This window comes from Thermobia domestica, chromosome 1, assembly GCF_964235325.1.
Source record: "Thermobia domestica chromosome 1, izTheDome1.hap1.1, whole genome shotgun sequence".
Lineage (NCBI taxonomy): Eukaryota > Metazoa > Arthropoda > Insecta > Zygentoma > Lepismatidae > Thermobia > Thermobia domestica.
The window spans coordinates 31,344,218-31,369,662 of record NC_137454.1 but is presented as its reverse complement, the minus strand read 5'-3'; the positions used below and the strand labels follow the sequence as shown (position 1 = coordinate 31,369,662).

Below are 25,445 nucleotides of genomic sequence, written 5' to 3'. Positions count from 1 at the left end.
TCAATTACATTACGCGAAATGATTTTCTCATATTTTCCATCGCTTCAAGGGGCAAAAGATAATATCAATGGAAAAAAAAAATGCACTTACTTATGAAACAGAAAATCCACCACGATACATGATTCTTGCTCTCATCTCTAGATAGAGAACTTTGAGCAAAGAATATTGATCATTCACCTTCCGTGCAGCCATTATTTTATGCGAAAAAATACGTTACCTGGTGTGGAATCGAATGGAAGTTTTCTAGTTGGAAGCCAAGCATGATACTCAGTGGCGGCTTTAGAGTGTAGGCACGGGGCTACCCAAGAATTTAGAAAAAAATTCAACGCGAAAAGATACGATAAAGAGTAAATATACTTTCCACTTTTTATATTAATGTAGATAATTATTTAACAAATAGCATCAACCACTCCGTAAAATTTATTTCCTCCTCTCATTAATCAATCAAATGTGTGTATGTATCCATAAGTGACGGAGCGGGCATAATCAAAATTAAAATCCGCCCCTGATGATACCGATACCCCCACAGATTACTCTACCGAAAATGAATTTTTACAAATTGTGCAGTGATTCTTTCTAAGACCAATAACATGAAAAGAGGATACTTCAGATCAGTGAAGTTTTGAACGGCACTGGTAATCTCCGTAGATGTTGTTTGTCCTTTTTCAACCAACATTCGTAAGTCATCTTCACCAGATATGTGATTCCACCCTCTCAAGGATTAATCCTCTAGTATGAGAAATAACTCTTCGATTTTTCACGACCGTTTTGTAAAAAGAAAAAAAAAAACCTTTGAGTTTAAAAGAATTTGGACCTATGTTGATTAGCTGTATTACTCAGAATTTCACCATGTTATCCCTACACGATCTTCCCACAGGAAATCATAAATCAAATAAGTTGGTATTACTAAGTTCAGCCCTGATGTTTGGAGCGAACCGCTAATGTTCTTCCTGTAATGATATTTACACCAAAGTGTATTATCTGTCAGGAAAGTAAATGCACACCTATTTTTTGAGTCTGGCATTCCTGCGCTCCATCCGTGGAGAGTATGAGAATTAAATCAATCAAATGTTTACTGAGGGACAAAAAGAAAAGTTTAATCTCAATAAGACATTGCAGAGGGCACAAGCTGTGAATACGAATAGTGCATAGTGTAAATAAAGGACGACACCGAAAGAGAAAGCCAGAAACAGCTGTTAAACTTAGAAAAAAAGAGTAAAAATTGTTGAAGTGGGAACATAAAACACAAACATAACAAAGACACCGACAACTAAGCGTTCACCGTGCCATGACCTTGGTGTAGTGGTTAAGGTGCTGGCTTACAAATGCAAAGGTCGCCAGTTCGTATCTTCGGCGAGGACATTTTTAAAAATTGTTTGTTACTAATACATGCAGTTCATGAGAGATGCTAAAAGAGGTCGTATTTAGTTTTTCGTAGCAATTATTATTGGTAATGTTTAGTACTGATAATACTTTTTGTCCTTGCGTATTGCTTTTATTCTTTTCTTCATTTCAAAAGAGAAGAATATCCGAACAAATGCCACCAAAATTCCGCATATTTTGAATGTAAACACCATTTGCAATTAGTAAAGAATAAAAATTGAACGTTCCGATGTAGCTGCAAAAAGTAAAAAGAAACACATGGAAGTGGACCATACTCATGGTTATTAAAAATACAATTTCTACATGCCTTACACCTCCCGACCACGTTTCTACGTTAGCAAGTAAGAGGTTTCTGTTTAGGTTAGGCTGGTCAATAGTTTTGCAAAGGGGCCCGGTTTAGTTCTGACGCACCACGGGTGCGAAAAGGGAGCAAAACACTTTTTCTCTCTCCCTCTGTGTGTCTATTTATCTATCTATCTGTAACGCTACTTGTGAATCCCATAACCACCCTAATTTTCAGCGGATTGAGACGAAACTTGGCACAAACATTAATTGTTCAAATATCTTGATGAGTTCGTTAACCAGAATAATCAGACGAAAATGTTCAAAATGGCGGCCTTTCAAACTCTTAAAAACTTCCAAGGGAACCAAATTTCGCCCATAAATAGGTATTCAGAAAGTTTGAATAACTTTTCCGCTTTTACTGAAATATTTGTGTGCAGAGACTTATTGAAATATTGGACCCGATTAATCGCATAAAGAAGGTTCACGCCCTTTTGCTACGGTCAGGATTTTTATTTTTTGCAGGAGGGGTTATTTTCGTATCGGAACAAGATGATTGTTAGTGATGATATGAAATTACACATTGAAAGTGAAGTAACTTGTGAAACGTGTTATTTGAAAGAATAATATAATAAATGTGCTTTCCTCTAACACAGAGAACTGTAAATCATGTATTTCGAGTTCTGGGGCGTGAATGGCGAGGAGTGTTATTTGATTTGCTTTTTAGTAACACATTGCATTGCAAATAAAGGTAGGCAATATTAGTGGTAAGTAAAACAACAATAATAATAATAATAATAATAATAATAATAATAATAATAATAATAATAATAATAATAATAATAATAATAATAATAATAGTAATAATAATAATAATAACAATAGTAATAATAATAATAATAGTTGTTGTTTGTGGCAAGGCAATATCTTCCTCAATTCGTCCTCAAACGTAATGATTGTAACGCCATATCTCCCTTACAAACAAAATATTAGCAATTTATATCGAGAGAACGGGAAATTGTAGAGTGATGGGAGCAACGTTGGATAGTAAGCACTCATAGTACTCAGAAAAATAAGCGATTTCACTGCAAAATGAACGAAGAGTCATTGTCATGGATAGTCATGTAGCCACGGCAGAGCCGTCTTTACGCAAAATGTCAATAACTTATATCGAGAAAACAGGAGGTGATAGTGAGATGGCACCGTGGACCCATAAGGCGCATCGAAAAAATTAGGGGGGGGGGGGCAGCCAGCCTTACTTATTTCCACATAATAATATAAAATTATATTGTCGAAATACACACACGAGTTAGCTAGTGATATTTCATATTATTATTATTATTATATTATTATTATTATTATTATTATTATTTTGACAGTGTCTTTTCATTACGTGTGCGTGTTTGACATGAAGCCAAAGAGAAGATCCATCATTCGTAGAAAGAATAAGAATAGTCAGTTACTTTAACTGTGAACGATGCCGAAAAATACAAAAAGAGTGTCTACCTGTAGCGAAAATAAACAATACTTTTTCTCAAATGAATAAAAAAATAAGCAGAGATAGATTCGAACTTGCATGGACGGCGCGAAAAGCCAGTTCATTGTCCACCTTTGATTTTAACTGACTCACCGAACGTGTTTTAGTAACTTACTTATTGCTAATTTTACTTCCTTCACTCGTTTACCTTGCTTTTTCTAATAACTTATAACGACAGGGACACGAACACAGAAACATCGACGACAGTTAAAAATCATAGATGCTCTCCCGCCGAGAATCGAACCCGGGACACCATACACCAAAGGCGCACGTGCTAGCCACTAGACCAGCGGGGAGGGCACGGCTCACCCTCTGTGTCGTTTGGGATTACGACCACTGTATTGCCAGCTATCACTTCTGTGGGTTGTATACTATGATCACATGTTTCTTCTTTGCTGGAAGAGTTAAACCTACATTCTATGTAATACATGAGGTATTTAGACCTACATGCTCTTCATATAATGTAATAAAAGGGTCATGCTGATTATAAGAAAAAGAACATTCCTTGGACAAAACGGAAACTATTGGCATCAGAAATATTTACCTACGAAGCATGCGCAGTAGCATATTTCAGAATAGTTACTGTTTAGTTCAGTAAACGAAGAAAGGGGTATAAAAAAGCAAATATTTCGCGTCAACGAGACCGACCAGAGTTGACAGAGGCGAAAGCAGATGTGTAGTAATACAACAACTTGGTTAAATTGATAATTGGTTCTTTATTCTGTAGTAGATCGTATCACAACTTTACGGAGGAGCAAAGAAAGACTTACTAACGCTGTCATGTAGTAAGCTTTAGTAACACGATCATATAGACACAAATGGATGTAACTGTGAGTACTACAACTTGGATTTAACGAAAGCCGTTTAGATATTCAGTGGTTTGCAGGGTTGTATAAGACACAAAAAGATAAGACACAATACAATTCTTCATACCTCAGCTTCCAGTAACTGGATACATGCAATTTCTGGATAGATACTGAAACTGCTGTTGGATTTTAATTCATGATGTATTGCAGGATACAAAATGCTTTGCATTACTTGTTTGTTTGTAGACAGCTACTAGCTTAGTGTTCTGAAAGGTTCTGTATAAAATAGAGATAGCCAATTCCGGAATTATTACTTTTCGGACTCCCGAAAGTAAAACCGGACAAATTCTGGAATTCGGAAAATTCCGATTTTGGAATAATTCCGGAATTCGGAAAAATCCGGAATTTAGAAATTACTGAATTCCATAATTTTCCGAAATCCGTAAAGTGAAAGTTCCGCTTCCAAAAAATGAATTTATTTTGGTTAATATGAATCGTGGCGGAAATAAGTCTTTGATCAGGTAATTGCGACTGCTTTGAAAGAAATGGGGTGTATGAGAGTTCAATCTGAAATATTTGTAGTTTCGTGTGGAGAAAAAACAAACTTGTGAACCAGCGGTTTAAGAACAACTCAAGTTATTAATGTAAACTTTTCCGACTTCATAAAAGAAATATGAAAGACATTTTGAATCGAAGAAATATAACATACAAGTTTGCAAGCGGAGACAAAGAAACCTAACGTAACCAGACTAAAACCGAATCTTTTACCGCGTAGCGATCGCAGTTCAGTGGTCAAGGTGCGAATGTATATTGTAATTTTTTTTACTTTAGGATTTTTGATGGCAATTGATCGGCGATAACATACGTTTTATTATATTCAGATATTTGAATACTCGGATGTTTCAATACTTGAACTATCAAATCTTCAGGAATAATAATAGTAATAATTACAAGCAGAAACGTGACATTTGGAAAGAATATTTCGGTTTGGATTAATGTTGCTCACGAGAAGAGGAGTTTCTCATCTCGTTTCTAAAACAAATAAAATAACATGAGAATTAACATTTTACATTCGAGACGGGTCAAGGCTAACTCAAAATTTTCGTCTTTCTTTGGAGATGAGAATCGAGACGAGACGAAAAGTATCGTAAACATTTCCCCTCTTGTCTCGATTCTCGAAATAGTGTATGTCCATTCTTTAAGAAACAATTGCTCTGTAGACTGAATCTCATAGGCTATTTCGTTACATTATATTTCAGAGCTCATTGAATTATGCTCTGTGTAGGTATTTTGTAGCAATGCTTTTATATTTACCTATGCATATCCTAAAAATTAGTTTATTATATGCCTTACTGTTGCGTGATATTCAGTTATATTTATTACAGTTATTTCATGCAAGTTTAAAATTTTTATTATTATTATTATTATTATTATTATTATTATTATTATTATTATTATTATTATTATATCAACACCGTGTATAATCTTTAAAAGATATGCGGTTTGTATGTGAATATTAAAAGCTAATTGACTGTCGATCTCGGTCGTCGAGAAGTCTTCAGGAGGGAAGGACATTGGTCACGTTCTGGGTTTGAGTTCCGAAGGGGCAAGTATTTTGGCTCGAGCCAAAAATTGTTAAAAGTTATAGGCTTCAGCCAAACATATTCAAAACATCTGGGACCGGGTTTAGGCTTCTCAACGGCTCGAGCGGCTCGGCTTACAGCTCATTCACTATCGAACCGAACCGAGAAGTGAGCCGAGCCAACAGGTCACCCAACCGAGCCGATTTGAGCCATCGGCTTAGTTGAGCTGAATCGAAACGTGCCGATGGACTAGTTTCAACTTAGCTGGCTTGAACCGGTTCACATGAGCCGAGTAGGGGACCCATCCCAACCGAGAAAGCTCGAGCCATCGGCTCAATTGAGCTGAGTCGATGGCTCGTTCCAACTGAGCCGGCTCAAGGCATCGGCTCATCCCAAACGAGCCGACTCGAGCTGTTCGCTCAGTTGATACGAGCCGAGCCGGTTGATATCACTACCCGAGTTGGTCTTCTGCTTGGGCTCAAGAATTCGACCGTGCAGGTCTCAGCCTTGATTTTAAGAACTACAGTATATACTTATATTGGTGATTACGACATTTGAAGTTGTCTCGTAATAATAATAAAAAAAAACTCTTGTCTTCTCGTTATCTAGACGAGACGAGATACACTGAAATTGCCCCACGAGATGCACTAAAATTACGAGACGAGATACACTGAAATTGAACCACGAGATGCACTAAAATTACGAGACGAGACGCACCCCTGTCGTGAGCTACACTAAAAGTATTCCACATTACTGCTTACATTTCTCATGGCTTTCGCTTTCCAGTCTAATCAGGCCATTATTTCAAAACGAGCTAAAACGAGCTGAACGAGCGAGCGAGCCATTATCAAACTCGACTCAACTCGAAACTCGACCTCGAAAACAGCTTGATCTTGATCGCTACGCGGTAAACGATTCGTCTTTAGTCTGGTTACGTTAGGTTTCTTTGTCTCCGCTTGCAAACTTGTGTGTTATATTTCTTCGATTCGAAATGTATTTCGTATTTCTTTTATGATGTCGGCAAAGCTTTCATTAATAACTTGAGTTTTTCTTAAACCGTTGGTTCACAAGTTTGTTTTTTCTCCACACGAAACTACAAATATGACAGTTTGAATTCTCATACTCTCTATTTCTTTCAAAGCAGTGGCCATTACTTGGTCAAAGATTTATTTCCGCCACATTTCATATTAACCAAAATAAACTCATTTTTTGGAAGCGGAACTTTCACTTTACGGATTTCGGAAAAATATGGAATTCAGTTAAACTTCCCAATTGAGAAGAATTCCGGAACTCGGGAAGAATCCGAAATTTAGAAAAGTCCGGAATTGAGAAAAACTCCGGATTTCGAAAAAATCCGGATTTTTCCGAATTCCGGAATGTTAACGAAATCAGAAATGTCTCAATTCCGGATTTTTCCGAATTCCGGAATTATTCCAAAATCGGAATTTTCCGAATTCCGGAATTTGTCCGGTTTTACCTTCGGAAGTCCGGAAAGTAATAATTCCGGAATTGGCTATCTCTAGTTTACACACAAACTTTCACAACACTAAGTTAGTAGCTGTCTACAAACAAACAAGTAATGCAAAACATTTTGTATCCTGCAATACATCATGTATTAAAATCCAACAGCAGTTTCAGTATCTATCCAGAAATTGCATGTATCCAGTTACTGGAAGCTGAGGTATGAAGAATTGTATTGTGTCTTATCTTTTTGTGTCTTGTACAACCCTGCAAACCACTGAATATCTAAACGGCTTTCGTTAAATCCAAGTTGTAGTACTCACAGTTACATCCATTTGTGTCTATATGATCGTGTTACTAAAGCTTACTATATGACAGCGTCAGTAAGTCTTTCTTTGCTCTCCCGTAAAGTTGTGATACGATCTACTACAGAATAAAGAACCAAATATCAATTTAACCAAGTTGTTGCATTACTACACATCTGCTTTCGCCTCTCAACTCTGGTCGGTCTCGTTGACGCGAAATATTTGCTTTTTTATACCCCTTTCTTCGTTTACTGAACTAAACAGTAACTATTCCGAAATATACTACTGCGCATGCCTCGTAGGTAAATATTTCTGATGCCAATAGTTTCCGTTTTGTCCAAGGAATGCTCTTCTTCTTATAATCAGCATGACCCTTTTATTACATTATATGAAGAGCATGTAGGTCTAAATACCTCATGTATTACATAGAATGTAGGTTTAACTCTTCCAGCAAAGAAGAAACATGTGATCGTAGTATACAACCCACAGAAGTGATAGCTGGCAATACAGTGGTCGTAATCCCTAACGACACAGAGGGTGAGCCGTGCCCTCCCTGCTGGTGTAATGGCTAGCACGTGCGCCTTTGGTGTATGGTGTCCCGGGTTCGATTCCCGGCGGGAGAGCATCTATGATTTTTAACTGTCGTCGATGTTTCTGTGTTCGTGTCCCCGTCGTTATAAGTTATTAGAAAAAGCAAGGTAAACGAGTGAAGGAAGTAAAATTAGCAATAAGTAAGTTACTAAAACACGTTCGGTGAGTCAGTTAAAGAAAAAGTGGGCAATGAACTGGCTGTTCGCGCCGACCATGTGAGTTCCAATCTATCTTGGCTTGATTTTTTATCCATTTGAGAGAAAGTATTGTTTATTTTCGCTACAGGCAGTCACTCTTTTCGTATTTTTCGGCATCGTTCACAGTTAAAGTAACTGACTATTCTTATTCTTTCTACGAATGATGGATCTTCTCTTTCAAACATGCACACGTAATGTCAAACATGCTTCATGTCAAACATGCACACGTAATGAAAAGACACTGTCAATAATAATAATAATAATAATAATAATAATAATAATAATAATAATAATAATAATAATAATAATAATAATAATAATAATAATAATATGAAATATTGCTAGCTAACTCGTGTGTGTATTTCGACAATATAATTTTATATTATTATGTGGAAATAAGTAAGGCTGGCTGGCGCCCTCCCCCCCAATTTTTCGATGCGCCTTATGGGTCCACGGTGTCCAACGTTAATGCCATCTCATTATCACCTCCTGTTCTCTCGATATAAGTTATTGACATTTTGCGTAAAGACGGCTCTGCCGTTGCTACATGACTATCCATGACAATGACTCTTCGTTCATTTTGCATTGAAATCGCTTATTTTTCTGAGTAGTATAAGTGCTTACTATCCAACGTTGCTCCCATCACTCTACAATTTCCCGTTCTCTCGATATAAATTGCTAATATTTTGTTTGTAAGGGAGATATGGCGTTACAATCATTACGTTTGAGGACGAATTGAGGAAGATATTGCCTTGCCACAAACAACAACTATTATTATTATTATTACTATTGTTATTATTATTATTATTATTATTATTATTATTACTATTATTATTATTATTATTATTATTATTATTATTATTATTATTATTATTATTATTATTATTATTATTATTATTATTATTATTATTATTATTATTGTTGTTTTACTTACCACTAATATTGCCTACCTTTATTTGCAATGCAATGTGTTACTAAAAAGCAAATCAAATAACACTCCTCGCCATTCACGCCCCAGAACTCGAAATACATGATTTACAGTTCTCTGTGTTAGAGGAAAGCACATTTATTATATTATTCTTTCAAATAACACGTTTCACAAGTTACTTCACTTTCAATGTGTAATTTCACATCATCACTAACAATCATCTTGTTCCGATACGAAAATAACCCCCTCCTGCAAAAAATAAAAATCCTGACCGTAGCAAAAGGGCGTGAACCTTCTTTATGCGATTAATCGGGTCCAATATTTCAATAAGTCTCTGCACACAAATATTTCAGTAAAAGCGGAAAAGTTATTCAAACTTTCTGAATACCTATTTATGGGCGAAATTTGGTTCCCTTGGAAGTTTTTAAGAGTTTGAAAGGCCGCCATTTTGAACATTTTCGTCTGATTATTCTGGTTAACGAACTCATCAAGATATTTGAACAATTAATGTTTGTGCCAAGTTTCGTCTCAATTCGCTGAAAATTAGGGTGGTTATGGGATTCACAAGTAGCGTTACAGATAGATAGATAAATAGACACACAGAGGGAGAGAGAAAAAGTGTTTTGCTCCCTTTTCGCACCCGTGGTGCGTCAGAACTAAACCGGGCCCCTTTGCAAAACTATTGACCAGCCTAACCTAAACAGAAACCTCTTACTTGCTAACGTAGAAACGTGGTCGGGAGGTGTAAGGCATGTAGAAATTGTATTTTTAATAACCATGAGTATGGTCCACTTCCATGTGTTTCTTTTTACTTTTTGCAGCTACATCGGAACGTTCAATTTTTATTCTTTACTAATTGCAAATGGTGTTTACATTCAAAATATGAGGAATTTTGGTGGCATTTGTTCGGATATTCTTCTCTTTTGAAATGAAGAAAAGAATAAAAGCAATACGCAAGGACAAAAAGTATTATCAGTACTAAACATTACCAATAATAATTGCTACGAAAAACTAAATACGTCCTCTTTTAGCATCTCTTATGAACTGCATGTATTAGTAACAAACAATTTTTAAAAATGTCCTCGCCGAAGATACGAACTGGCGACCTTTGCATTTGTAAGCCAGTACCTCAACCACTACACCAAGATCATGGCATGGTGAACGTTTAGTTGTCGGCGTCTTTGTTATGTTTGTGTTTTATGTTCCCACTTCAACAATTTTTACTCTTTTTTTCTAAGTTTAACAGCTGTTTCTGGCTTTCTCTTTCGGTGTCGTCCTTTATTTACACTATGCACTATTCGTATTCACAGTTTGTGCCTTGTGCAATGTCTTATTGAGATTAAACTTTTCTTTTTGTCCCTCAGTAAACATTTGATTGATTTAATTCTCATACTCTCCACGGATGGAGCGCAGGAATGCAGACTCGAAAAATAGGTGTACATTTACTTTCCTGACAGATAATACAACGATAACGTTGTTATGTGGTTGTATATAGTATTGGCAATCTGTGCCAGCTTATAAGAAGGTGATCAGAGGCGAATTAGTGGAGCAGTATTATGTGAAAAAAAGATACATAGAGATATCAACAGATTATTCTTTTGTAATCGTAAATTAGAAAAAAAGAGTCGTTGCTATGGATACATAATGAATAAGTGTGTGTAGAGATAGACATCTTATTATGTATGCTTCTCATGAGTGGATATTAAACTCAGTTAAGAAGGTAACAAAACGTATATGAGTTATATTATTTATGAAGTATTTAAAATTAATCCTTCTAAGTGCACGCCGAAACTAATTTATTCGTTGACCTGGAAACAAATTAGTGCCCATTAGTAAACTAAATAACATGCAATGCAGGAAAAGTACACAAACATTAACCCATTAGTGCCCAGAATTTCCCACTTATATTTTGAAAAGTTTTTTTCGCCTATTTGGTCTTACTAGTACTCTAAAATATATATTAAAATATTTTTGAAAAATATTTAGTTTTTTCTTGTTTTTTTAGCCCGGCAACTTAAGTTTCCAACAGGCAACATATTCAAGAAAAAGGGAACATTTTGAAAAGTTACAATTTTCAAGGAGAAAATACACTGGAAAATCATAACTATTAAAATCAAATCAATCCTTCCTTTACAGACCCTTAATCTTTCCTTCTGGAGTCTTTCAAATCAATCCAGTTGAGTCTTTCTCTTTAAAACACATTGTACCCAAAAAACAGTGCTAATCCCGCATCAATATATTATACAAAGAAAATGTAACAATTCTATAACGAAACAGACCCCAAAGTTACTTTACGATTACAACTAGCAATGTCAATCCATGAGTTTTTTGCGCTATGACGAAAAATTGCCATGGCAACTTAAGTTGCCAAGGGGCAGCAATGGGTTAACATATTATACAGTAATTTCAGCACTAAACATTAACAATAATAATTGCTACGAAACACTAAAACGAACAGCTGAGCTCCTAACGACAGGACTTACAGTTGTGGCCAAACTGTGTTAAGAACCTCTGTGTTCAATAATCCCCAACGGACTAGAACCAATGTCCACTCGCACGAAGACGTAAGTAATTCGTTAAAGTTAAAACTATACAGTGAAGGTTATAATAATAATATTATTATTATTATTATTATTATTATTATTATTATTATTATTATTATTAACATACTTTTGAATATACAGGGCGAAATTACTGTATAATATGTTAATCTTTATGTAATTTTCCTGCATTGCATGTTATTTAATTTACTCGCCTGGTACTTACATCCTATAACTTTGAGTAGTACCAAATTTCTCAAAAGTAAATTTCATTTCACAAATTCAACCTGTTGTATATAAGTTATTAGGACGTAAAATTGAATGTAATTTATACGAAAAACCCTTTTATGCATTGCAAGACCTGTAACGTTCAAAAATTCACCACAAACTTATAGTCGTATCGACATAAACAAAACAACAACAAAAAAAAAAAAAAAAAAAAGTGTGGTGTAGGAAACCACTTTACACAAAAGTCAAAAGTGGGCCATTGAAGACATACGAACTGGCCGAGCGGTTTGGGTCACTAGTCTATCAATCAGAAGTTTATGTGTTCAAACCCTGTAGAAAATATTAGTTTTGTTTTTTCTTAAAAGTTTGTTCCTATTTTCATCAGAGAACCGAGAACATTTGTTTGAATAAATCTTTGGAAACTACTTTTCTCTCAAATTCGATTAGAAGCGAACATTATATGAATTGCAAATCTAACATCCACAGCTGAAAACAAAATATTAAGTATGTTCAATATTTCATTATTATCCTTTGATATGTAGTGAAAAATGAATTATAAGCATTGACAATTTCAGAAGATTCTCCCCGGTAATGGTCAATATATGAACGAGAGAAAACTGATGAAACATTATCAGTCCATTTGAGCATGATCGAAGATAATTTATGGCCACGAAGGGGAAATTTATGTCGACAGGGTCCCAAATTCTCCCACAGGTCAGGCCCTGAAATCATCAATGTTTCAAAGGTATCCTTAACAAATAGAATATTACATTTATTTCTCGTTCTACGTTTTTGAAATGGAAAAATCATAATTTTAAAGAGAATTATAATTAAATAAACGTAAAGATTTATAGAACTAATGAAGTAAATACCCTTGTGTAAGTTATCGATTTCTAATCGGATTAAAACTCGAATATTCGTTTGCATCACACTTTAAAGTAAATCCTCTGTGTATATATAATTCTTACTGGAAAGCATGTTTAACTAAAATTACTTAATCAATATTTTTAATAATATATATTTATTGTAATACTTTTACTATTCAATGTTGTATACACTTAATTTCCTAAAGCAAAACCTCGCAAATGTATAGTTGACTAGTGAATATTATCAAATAAATTATCATTTAGTTTACGTAAATATTGCATCACCTGATTTTAAACTTCGTACTTTAAATAACAATAACAATAATAATAATAATAATAATAATAATAATAATAATAATAATAATAATAATAATAATAATAATAATAATAATAAAAAAAAAATTATAGTCATATCTTTATCAGAATTTCAGGCTTAATCAATAAATGAATTCAACGTGGTCTCTATTCAAAGCTCTATTTAATAGAAACACAAAGAGAAACTTCGAGAACAGGTAAAAGAAAAAGGTTACTTTGGTGGGATTGGAAGTAACCTTTAAGAGTTTTTTTTTTACAAATTACAGACAAATGGCTTAGACACTTTTTTGTTTTCTTTAAGTTAACTGATTCACCGAACGTATCTGACATATGAGTAACTTGTCTCTATTTTCTACTCGGTTATACACGTTTTACAATCTTTTCCATTAACCTTGAACGACAAGAACACGAACACAAAAACATCCACCTAGGTATGACAGTTAAAAGTCTTGCTCGAAATAAATATAAATTTCTGATATTATTATTATTATTATTATTATTATTATTATTATTATTATTATTATTATTATTATTATTATTATTATTATTATTATTATTGGTCTCCTACTTCTTGGACAAGATGTGAAAATTCACTACCTTCTTCATATCGCTAAATCAATATCTTCACTGTTTTCTCGTCACAGCTCATACCCTAGCTATCTGAATAGCAGTTTGTCTCATTGTTGCTTGATCTATGATTTTCCCTCGCATAGTAACAGATAGTTTTCTACAGCTTTTAGAGTGAGGTCTTTTGACAGCCTGTAGAAATTTGCATAGTGATTCGTATTAGCAATTACAGTAAAGTGGATCTTTCTGTTTCTACTGTGCATCATCAGCATCATTATATCAGAAGTATTCCGCCATTACCAGCTGGTCACTTACCGCAGCTGAGAACTGCCATGCTCCACGATCTTCTGTTAACCTCTCCATCTTCACATACAATTTTTCTGTTTTGATATCGCCAATAGCCTAATTCTGTTTCTATATAGTCTAATTCGTCCCGTCCCTCTCTTTCCTGCCACCATACTCTCTAGCACATCCTTCATGATACAGTTCCTTCTTAACAAATAACCCAAACAGTGTCTCTTTCTCTTCTTAATAATATTTTTCTCCTTCCATTTCTAATGCCCTCTCATTCGTTTTCCTCTCGACCCAGCTATTTCTCTCCATTCTTCTCCACGCACATATTTCAAAAGCCTTCAAGTGTTTCTCATCATTTTTGTGTAATGTCCATCTTTATGTCCTATAAATACAGCAAAATACAGTACACGAAGCATTTTATGAGTCTTTTTCTTTTCAACTTTATTCCTAGTCCCACAAAATACTATTTCCTCCATTCTAAGGGCTTTTTTCGCCATTTCTACCCTTGCTTTTATTTCACGTTCGCATGTCATATCATCACTAATAATAGTACTCAGATATCGAAAACTAGTCACTAGTTGTTTTTTCCCGCTCCTATTTCTATATTTGACACCGATCGCTTCGTTTCAATCACCATGGATTTTGTCTTTCTAACATTTATTTTCATCCCATATTCTTCACAAGCCTTTCTCAAGTTTTATACATCTTATTAATTTTCTTTTTAGATTCTACAACAACAGCCATATCAACCCCAAACCGTATACACCTCACCATTCTATCTTTTACCGAAATTCCATCTTCATTATGTAGACTCGTTTTCGCTATCTCTTCTAAATAGCTATTAAACAAAACATAATCGGCGGAATATATAACCTCTGTTGAACTCACCTTAGAATTACACTGTCTGTCTACTGTGCATGCAACAGTGAATTTCCATGGAATATCATGAATAATTCTGATAATTTATATAATAGTTATGGACGAATATGTAACAGAACCTATATCAATAATATATATCATTCCTCAAAGTAACGAATACGGTAAACATTAAAAAATCAATAGACATATTACAACAGGGTGAAATAAGTATAAACTTCAGACACTACAAAATACATTTCTCTCGCTTTCCCCACTGGTATAGTGGCTAGCACATGAGAATCAAGTGCATGGGGTTCTGGGGTCGATTCCCCGTGTGGGAAGTTAGGAATTTTAATTGTCATACCTATGTGTATGTTTTTGTGTTCGAGTTCCTGTCGTTCAAGGTTATGGAAAAGATTATAAAACGTGTATAACCGAGTAGAAAATAGACAAGTTACTCATATGTCAGATACATTTGGTGAATCAGTTAGCTTAAAGAAAAGAAAAAAGTGTCTAAGGCACTTGTCTGTAATTTGTAAAAAAAAAAAAAAAAACTCTTAAAGGTTTCTTTCAATCCCACCGAAGTAACATTTTTCTTTTACCTGTTCTCGAAGTTTCTCTTTGTGTTTCTATTAAATTGAGCTTCGAATAGAGACCACGTTGAATTCATTTATTGATTAAGCCTGAAATTCTGATAAAGATATGGCTATGATTTTATTATTATTATTATTATTTAAAGTACGAAGTTTCAAATCGGGAAATGCTGTATTGACGTAAACTAAATTAAAATTTATTTGATAATATTTACTAGTCAATTATACATTTGCGAGGTTTTGCTTTGGGAAATGAAGTGTATACAACATTGAATAGTAAGAGTATTACAATAAAAATATATCATTAAAAATATTGATTAAGTAATTGGAGTTAAACCTGCTTTCCAGTAAGAACAATATATACAGAGGATTTACTTTAAAGTGTGATGCAAACGAATATTCGAGTTTTAATCCGATTAGAAATCGATAACTTACACAAGGGTATTTACTTTATTAGTTCTATAAATCTTTACGTTTATTTAATTATAATTCTCTTTAAAATTATGATTTTTCCATTTCAAAAACGTAGAACGAGAAATAAATATAATATTCTATTAGTTAAGGATACCTTTGAAACAATGATGATTTCAGGGCCTGACCTGTGGGAGAATTTGGGACCCTGTCGACATAAATTTCCCCTTCGTGGCCATAAATTATCTTCGATCATGCTCAAATGGACTAATAATGTTTTATCAGTTTTCTCTCATTCATATATTGACCATTACCGGGGAGAATCTTCTGAAATTGTCAATGCTTATAATTAATTTTTCACTACATATCAAAGGATAATAATGAAATATTGAACATACTTAATATTTTGTTTTCAGCTGTGGATGTTAGATTTGCAATTCATATAATGTTCGCTTCTAATCGAATTTGAGAGAAAAGTAGTTTCCAAAGATTTATTCAAACAAATGTTCTCGGTTCTCTGATGAAAATAGGAACAAACTTTTAAGAAAAAACAAAACTAATATTTTCTACAGGGTTTGAACACATAAACTTCTGATTGATAGACTAGTGACCCAAACCGCTCGGCCAGTTCGTATGTCTTCAATGGCCCACTTTTGACTTTTGTGTAAAGTGGTTTCCTACACCACACTTTTTTTTTTTTTTTTTGTTGTTGTTTTGTTTATGTCGATACGACTATAAGTTTGTGGTGAATTTTTGAACGTTACAGGTCTTGCAATGCATAAAAGGGTTTTTCGTATAAATTACATTCAATTTTACGTCCTAATAACTTATATACAACAGGTTGAATTTGTGAAATGATTGGGGTTGGAGTGATCGTAAATATTTTCATAGTTAGGAGCCTGGATATACAGACCCGCTTAGCGTGGGGATTTACTTTTGAGAAATTTGGTACATATTTTGATTTAGTTTGCTTCGGAGATACCTAACTTGCAATAAAAAAAGGTTCTCATTTGAAAAATCCAAGTTGAGCTCCCTGGGTCCCACACAGGGCCGCACATATTTTGACAGGCACGAGCTTCCGATAGTTCCTTTCATATCCTGCAACTTTTGTACCTTCTAAATTTTCGAAAAAACGCATACTATCCGAGATATTTAGCCGTTCCGAAACTTTTGACAAGCACGATATACAGTATAAATATTGTTTTGACTTGCGGCCTCGACCAAGATACCCATAAGCTAAATTTGGTAACTCTCAGCCCAGACCCCAGGCCGGTCCCGGTAAACGCTCCCCATGAGAACCCCTGGTTCGAAATTTAAAAAAACAAACGCTTTGCCTCGATGACCCTTCTATTATGCCCCGTTCGTAAGCTGATTGAGGCTAAATTTCAAAGTAAACGCGATCTTAAGTTTCACCATTGAGCTCAGCGACCAAAAAAGCTATGGATTTCACACTTATATCGGTTATTTTAGATAATTGTTACATGGCTCGGTAACCTCCCCACACATGTGACCCGGGCCCGCATACAATTTCACCTGAATTTGCAAGTCATCGCTAATGGAAGTGTCACCATTGATTTCAGCGAGCGCAAAAACTATGGAATTGTCACTAATATCGGTAATTTTGGGCTATTTTTTTTACATGTCTCGGTATTTCTTCCCCCCCCCCCCTCCCCAATTGCCACTGACTCCCGGTCCGCATATATTTGTTATTAAATTTGCAATTCATTGCTAATGGAAGTGTCACCATTGATTTCAGCGACCGCGAAAACTATGAATTCGACACTAATATCGGAAATTTTCTACTACTTTTACATGTCCCGATAACCGCCCTCCTGCGACCCCCTGGTTCGAATTTTGAGAAAAACGTTTAACTTTGATCTGGAGCGTGGACCAAGGTATTTGTGACTAAAATTTGGTAACTCTCGGTCTATTTTTCTGGTTCCCAAGCCGGTTCCGGTAAAAACCACCTGAGGCCCCCCTGGTTCGAAATTTTTAAAAAAAACGGCTTCGTCTTGATCTGGGGCCTGGGCTAGGTACCCCTGACCAAAATTTTGTAACTCTCGGTCCACTCGTCTGATTCCCAGGCCGCACACAGACAGACAGACAGACTTACAGACAAACACACAAACAAACTCTTTATTTTATTTATATTAGATAAAAAATTAATATACTGAATATCAGCTCTCCAACTTGAACGGCTTGCGAGATACTAAATTTTTCGCAAAAATTCGGACCCTCTTAGAATATGTAACATAATGAAACAGATATTGTATGATAACTTCCTAGTTGAGATTGAGGCTTAAGTATATACCAAAAATCATTTCATTTGACTTTGCAATTTGGATATGATGATCATGCACACATAGTCACATTCAATTTTTTATATAATAATTCATATATTACACATGATTCAAACATTTTTCCCAGTAGCTAGCTCCTCTACGAAATCACAGGCTCCGTCTCAAATAAGTCCTATTGCTATTATTACAATTGCAAATATCAATATCTAAAATTGCCTGAAGTTCTTTCGTCAATAGAAACAAATGAAACGAAAAAGGATGCCTTGAAAGTAGACAAATTCACCAGTGTTCAGAAGCTGTCTACAATGCACTGAGCAGAATGAGTGTGTGGGTCGTAATACGTTGTTAAGTCAGAGTGGGTCCTGGTGGGTTTGGGGTTGTAGTGGGTCACGTTCTGTTAACCCGCGGTTCCCCGACCCGCTCCATCTCTGGTCTCTACATACGGATAAAACAATCATATATATGTATTTTAACCTTCTTGATTTTACTGAACCTTCACTAATTTAAGATAATTTACAAACAATGCAAGAAAGCAATTATTAATAACATATATAAAAATATAGAAATGTATTTTGAAGGAAAAAGTAATTGGTGTACTCGAGGTTCGAACTCGAGTTGCCTACTCAATAAGCAGACACCTTACCGACTTATCCAGGGCACAATGTGCAAGTTATCGTTTCGAAGCTTTATTTCTAATGTGTGTGTGGTAGTAGTGGTGCGACAACCGTCTTGAAGACCCATTTTGCAGTTACAAAATCACTCTTTTAACCCCCATTAATCCGATTTTTATACACCTCTCTCTCTCTCTCTCTCTCTCTCTCTCTCTCTCTCTCTCTCTCTATATATATATATATATATATATATACATATATATATATATATATATATATATATATATATATATATATATACAACAGTAAGTAAGAGTATAGATTAAGTTATTCTTGATTTTAATCTACAGAACAAATTATTTTAATGAAAACATGGGGGCTGTTGCCGTAGATGGCTAAAGACCGTAAATAAAGTTCAAACTTCAAGTATAACTGGGGTAACTCCCGACAATAACTGATTTAAGACGTTTGATAGCGCTGGTAAAGGCTGGTTTATAAACATACTTGCTATAGCGTGTGTAGGTAAGTGGTTACAGCGTCTGACTGTTATGCTAAGTGTCCGGGGTTCGAGTCTCGGCCTGGACTGAGTTACATTTTTTTCAAGGAGTTAAACACTCCTTGATGTTCGCGTTTGATGCTGAATGAGATTTATCCTATGAAGGGAGAAAAACCAGGACGGATACAGGGGCAGAAGGAAAGACGGACACTGTTTATCCTTAAGTGTTAAAATTTAATTTATTCCCATGTCTTTTGCTCTTTCCTTTCCCTGTTTCCTTCTTTTCTCATTTTATTTAGCTTTCCATACTTTTTCTGTCTCTACATGATGCGTATTATTCTTTTCTGTTTCCTTTGCATTAATTCCTATCTCTTTGATCTTAAAGTGAATGGAATTTCTGCAGATTTATCTCGTGGTTGTTTCTCTAAGTGATGCTCTCAGATAGTAATACTTTTTCCTCCAAGTGGAGGAATATCCTGGCATGTTATGTTTTCGGGCACGTATTTGCTGTCATGTTGGTTGTCCAGCTATCAGACATAGAGTGAAACTATCCTGCTACTGGAAAAAGCTATCATTTCTTATGTATCCAACCTCCACTTATTACAGTCGCTGACTGTACTATAAGACAAAGTTATGTTTCAGCTACAATACAAGACACTGATTCATTTGGTTGCTTTTTCTGATATCGAAAACGGTAACAAATAAAATAAAATATTTTATTCGTTTTACAATGAGCACACAAGATGGCACTTGCTGTTAGATCTTACTAGAAGTGCTCACTTTTATGAAATGTTTATTTGTATGTGGAAAGTATTTTAAAGTAACGGTCTTATTACAAAATAGATATATTGTTTGATCGTTTTTCGTGTTAAGTTTCACATTTTATTTAAATATTAATTTACATTTAAGGAAATAGATTTTTGAGAAGAAACTTGCGCAGAACGCCATAATGCGTTGTTGCCAAATTTGTACGTTTACTGTGGTAGTCACAATAAGAGGATTCCTGGATTCTAGTGTTGCAGTTCGAGAAGTGAAACTTAGCTGTGAATTGCGATAAGGGTCAAAAACTAATTTCTCCAGTAAGTATCCAAGCAGAATTCCAGAATTACTTCCTTTATTACCTGGAATCACTAAACACTCGACATTATCTGGCAACGCCGCACTATTCAAGCAGTGTTTAGCATAGCACCGAAAACACCTAGTGATCCACCTTAAGAGTAAAATGGGAATTTCGGCCTTTTGAGATGGGATTTTATAAGGTTCAGGTTGGCATCACTGTTCTCTAAGAAGCATCTGACATAAAATATATCCCATCTGTTCCTACCAATAGTTTCTACTATGTGGCTTTTCTTTCCTTATTTTGTCGTTCTAGTCATAATAATAATAATAAATTACATACACAACAATATTAAGATTAAGGTGGATCACCACCCGGAAGTCAGTATATATTTTAGCTCATTGCCTTAACTACTGGGCAATGAAACGTTACATATTATAAATATTGTACTATAAGATAGAGTATTGTTTCAGCTACAGCATAAGACACTGATTCATTTGGTTGTCTCTTCTGATATCGAAAAATGTAACAAATAAAAGAAAATATTTGATTCGTTTTACAATGAGCACACAAGATGGCACTTGCTGTAAGATCTTACTAGAAGCGCTCAGTTTTACGAAATGTTCATTTGTATGTGCAAAGTATTTTAAAGTAACGATCTTATTACGAAATAGATATATTGTTTGACTGTTTCTCGTGTTATGTTTCATATTTTATTTAAATATTAATTTACATTTAAGGAAATAGATTTTTGAGACGAAACTTGCGCAGTACGTTATAATGCGTTTTTGCCAAATTTGTACGTTTATTGTAGTAGTCACAATAAGAAAATTCCTGGATTCTAGCGTTGCAGTTCGAGAAGTGGAATTGCGGTAAGGGTCGGAAATTAATTTCTGCAGTAAGTATCCAAGCAGAATTCCATGATTACTTCGTTTATTATATGGTATAAGTAAACACTTGACACTATCTGGCAACGCCACACTATTTAATCAGCGTTTAGCAAAGCACTGGGAACACGTAGGGAACCACCTTAATATATGGTGTTCATTGTTCAAGACGCTCCGAACCATAGAGATTGATCTTAGAATGGAGAACAGTCACCAGAACGACTCTGCATAAGGACCATTGTCTATTTGGCGCATGATTAAATTATTTAAGGGCAGCAGCGTAGAAGGGGAACGGTTTCTAAGCCGTAGTTTCTGTCGTACGCCGCATTTCCCATAAATAACAAGTTTTTCAACTTCGGGTCCCATTCCGTAACAATTTGTATGAACGCAACGCTAAATCTGCACGCTAGTTTTTGTTGTGCATGTGTAGCACTGGAGTGTATTGTCATTTTCACACTAGATTGGTACCAGTAGTGTGTCCAAGAATGACGTAGTTTTATATATATATATGAATATATTGCAAATTTTGTGTTTACTAGCGCTCCGTAAATTTGGCGAACGCTGGCACGGAATAAGTCCCTTAGAGTTACCTCTCTGTGTGACTACAATTTCCATCAACATCGTCCTTATGTTGTTTTTATCCAGACTATGCCAGCAAGGATATGCCAGACTAAAAAGAGAGAACAGCGCAATATATATAAACACATTGAAGAAACGCGACATGAGATAGATTGGGAAGGAATAAAAGGGTTAGAAAGGAAGAAAAAGATTGTAATAAAAAAGTGGAAAGAAGGCCAGTGGATTAAGGAATATGGGAAGGAGAAGTTGATGAATTGGTCTAGTGGACTTGTAATACATGAATTATAGGAAAAGATGATAGACAAAATAGAAAGAAAGAATTAAAAGGATCAACACGAGGTGTACAATAGAGAACAGCAGATGGGCAATAGCGAATAGAAAGTGTGAGTGACAAACATCTAATTAAAAGTTTCATAACAGGTGCTCAAAAAGAGAAAGTGATCTCACTAATTGAAAATTTACATTTTAGAGCAAATGAAAAGTTTACGTGGGTATGTCTTGCATTCAGATTGTATATAAGCTGTGAAAATTGCATATTTCTCTCATAATGTGTCTGAGGAAGGATATGTTACATAGCAGAAATTGTAATACAAATATATAATCTTAATATATATATTTGTATTGTAGCTAGAATGTAGCTAGAATGGAAGAAAGTAGAAATGCTTTCAAAGTCTTGACTGGAAGACCAATCGGAAAACGACCATTAGGAAGACCTAGGCGCAGATGGGAGGACAATATTAAGATGGATCTCGCAGAGATTGGAATACAAAGTAGAAACTGGATGCAGTTAGCTAAGGATAGAAGTCAGTGGAGAGCTTTTGTGAACGCGGCATTGAACCTCCGGGTTCCATAGGCCATAGAGTTAGTTAGTTAATATATATATATATATATATATATATATATATATATATATATATATAGCTTTGGTCAGTTGGAGTTTTATTAGCAATCTTTAATTTTCCATAGCTGCAATGAATAATTTACTATATTTACAATTTTAGGCACTGCTCAGAAAGAAAAAAGATAGAACATTTGCTCCAGGTGAGGCTCGAACTCACAACCCCGGCATAGCCCACAAGTGCTGACTTATAAGTACCGTGCGCTAACCAATTGCGCCACTGGAGCTCAGAAATTCTCTATCATGGTAAGGACATTTACTGTGTACATAATCCTGACATTTTGTCAATTATATTTTTGCTTTATTGTATATCAAAAAAGCTTGAATGTGATGCTTTGTTTCCTCCCATTATTTAAATAGAAAAAAGTTTCAGACATGAAATTGATATTTCTCGCTTAATCAAAGCAAGCATCAGGTTGGCACAATATTCTCTATAGGTGGCAGTGTGCCATCTTCATTAGAATGGTAAACAGCAAGCCTCCGTGGCGCAATCGGCTAGCGCGTTCGGCTGTTAACCGAAAGGTTGGTGGTTGGAGCCCACCCGGGGGCGAGCGCTAATTTTATGTGATTATCATATATAACATAGATAATACGCTATACCAGTAGCTATATATCTACGGAGAAGAGAATATATTGAAAGTTTAGGCTTAACCTACGGCTTGATTACTCTTCAGCTTTTTTCTCTCTCTCATACAAGAGAATATATTCTCATAACTTTACGGAAGTCGTGTACCACCCAGTAATGGGTCGCAACATGGTCCATATGACCATTAAGATTTCTAAATTTAATTTTAGAACTGCTTAAAACTACTACGGTTTCGTACCATTTTTTTCTTTCTTCCGAAACATCCGAACGGAAAGACAAATATCAGGTAATAGATTGATAATTGCTTTGATCATGTTTACATCTGATTGATCGATTTTATTGTACACTCTCATGGACACCAAGGTTATGAAGGACTAAAACACACTTGGGAATCGCGAGCCTACCACAGATCCAGTAGCGTACTTAGAAGCATGTCTAGCACGGGGGGTGAACTCCCAAGTCCATATAATATTAGATGTTCGTGTATATACTGTATCCTAATATTGTGAGTGTTTATTTTCATATATCATCTTGCCCAAGGGGTGTTAAAATCTCGATCCCTTGTGTACGCCGCTACAGAGACCAGAGATAAATTTAAAGTGCAAAACAGTGGTCTAGTGAAGGAAAAGGCCTCTAGAGTACGAATTTTATAGTATTAGAAACTCAACATTTTTGAATATGATTCATCTGCGAACATTGTCACAGAAGTTCTATATTCCCAAAGAATAGCATATAATATTGCTGGGGGATTGCAGCTTTTTCAGTGAGCAATACATTGAACTAGATAAAAGAAATACTGCAGTGAACTAGATAAAAGAAGTAGTGCCATATATTTAACAATTTACGATAAATGTAAAATAGAACTACTTCAGTGTTTGTTATTAGTTTAGGCTAAAATTCAATGGCTATACTAGTTTAACAATCATTTGGAAAAGGCTTGGGACGATTTGACACCCCCTTGGTACTACACGTAGAAGGTAGGCTTAATATTTTTAGGGTTAATATATTGAGCTCCCATTTTACGCTAGCAGGATGGCCCTTACGCCTTATAGTTACGATTGATTAATTGATTGATAGGGGGTAATGAGGACGTCAGCATCGTGGCTATGTGTCCCCCTTCCTTATGGTTACGAGTCCGCCCTTGACTGCAGCTCTTTGTCTGACACCATTCTCTGGCTCAACCTACTTTTGTCAAGTCAAAATATTGATCGGTCAAAATTGTGTCTTCGTTTGTGTTTGATCAAAGCAAACTAACTTTGTCTCAGCTCTCGAAAGAAATGCAGTTCCCATCTTTCAAGTTCAAAATGCGTTCGAGACAACAATAAGCTGCATATCTATATATATAAAAGAGAACGCACAAAATCCTTTGTCCGCTCATCACGCTAATACGGCTGAACCGATTTCTTTCATTTTTGGGGGGTTGTTAGGATTTGGACCCTAGATGGTTTTTATCATATCACTTTAATTTTCAATTACCAGTGTCTTGAGATAATTGACCAATCAGGTGTCAATACGTACAAAAAATCCTTTGTACGCTCATCACGCTAATACGGCTGAACCGATTTCTTTCATTTTTGGGGGGTTGTTAGGATGTGGACCCTAGATGGTTTTTATCATATCACTTTAATTTTCAATTACCAGTGTCTTGAGATAATTGACCATTCAGGTGTCCATACGTAGAAATCCTTTGTTATTAGTTCATCATAGGTATAAAAATAAACGTATTTATATGCAACCCGCATGACCCTGTGACTCGGCGGGTTAACATAACTAACAGGCGCTATAAATCACTTGAAAGCGAAAAAGTAAAAATTATCTAAGTAACAAAGTTTATTGCGTTCCGGGGTGACCGCAGCGAAGCGGGGTGAACGCTGCTAGTTTTTTATAATTATTTTTTCTAATTTATTTTTAAATTTTCGTCATGTATATTTGTTGGATTGAAGCTAAATGTCCCCTTTAGCACCGAAACTGTATAAGATGTGGATCTAACATGGAATCCGAACCACATGAGCTCCCAGCGGAAATCATACCCGGGTCTCTTATGTACACATACGCTAACCACATAGCCACGATGAGAGGCTATGATATTAGAAACCGGGATGTGGTAGATTGCCTAAGATTTAAGGGACTCTGAGGTAGATAACTGAATCAAAAAGTTTGACTACTACTGGAACTAAAGAATATACGATGTAACAGAACGTGGCTTAATCTATAGTAAACAAACTAATAGTGAAATAACGATCAAAGCGTTAAAAGAACAACTGAAAATTGGCAAATGCATTAAAG

At 35.2% G+C, this 25,445-nt stretch overlaps 1 protein-coding gene and 2 non-coding genes across 3 annotated transcripts in view; 1 reads left to right on the top strand and 2 right to left on the bottom strand.

Moving 5' to 3' along the window:
- Positions 1–25,445, bottom strand: part of Rrp42 (exosome complex component Rrp42) — a 102,215-nt gene that overhangs the window by 72,725 nt on the left and 4,045 nt on the right. The window lies entirely within an intron of this gene.
- On the bottom strand, positions 22,709–22,800 carry TRNAI-UAU (transfer RNA isoleucine (anticodon UAU)). Its single transcript is given in 2 exon segments — positions 22,709–22,744; positions 22,763–22,800. It is a non-coding gene; the product is annotated as a tRNA-Ile (tRNA).
- Positions 23,050–23,123, top strand: TRNAN-GUU (transfer RNA asparagine (anticodon GUU)). The gene has a single exon. It is a non-coding gene; the product is annotated as a tRNA-Asn (tRNA).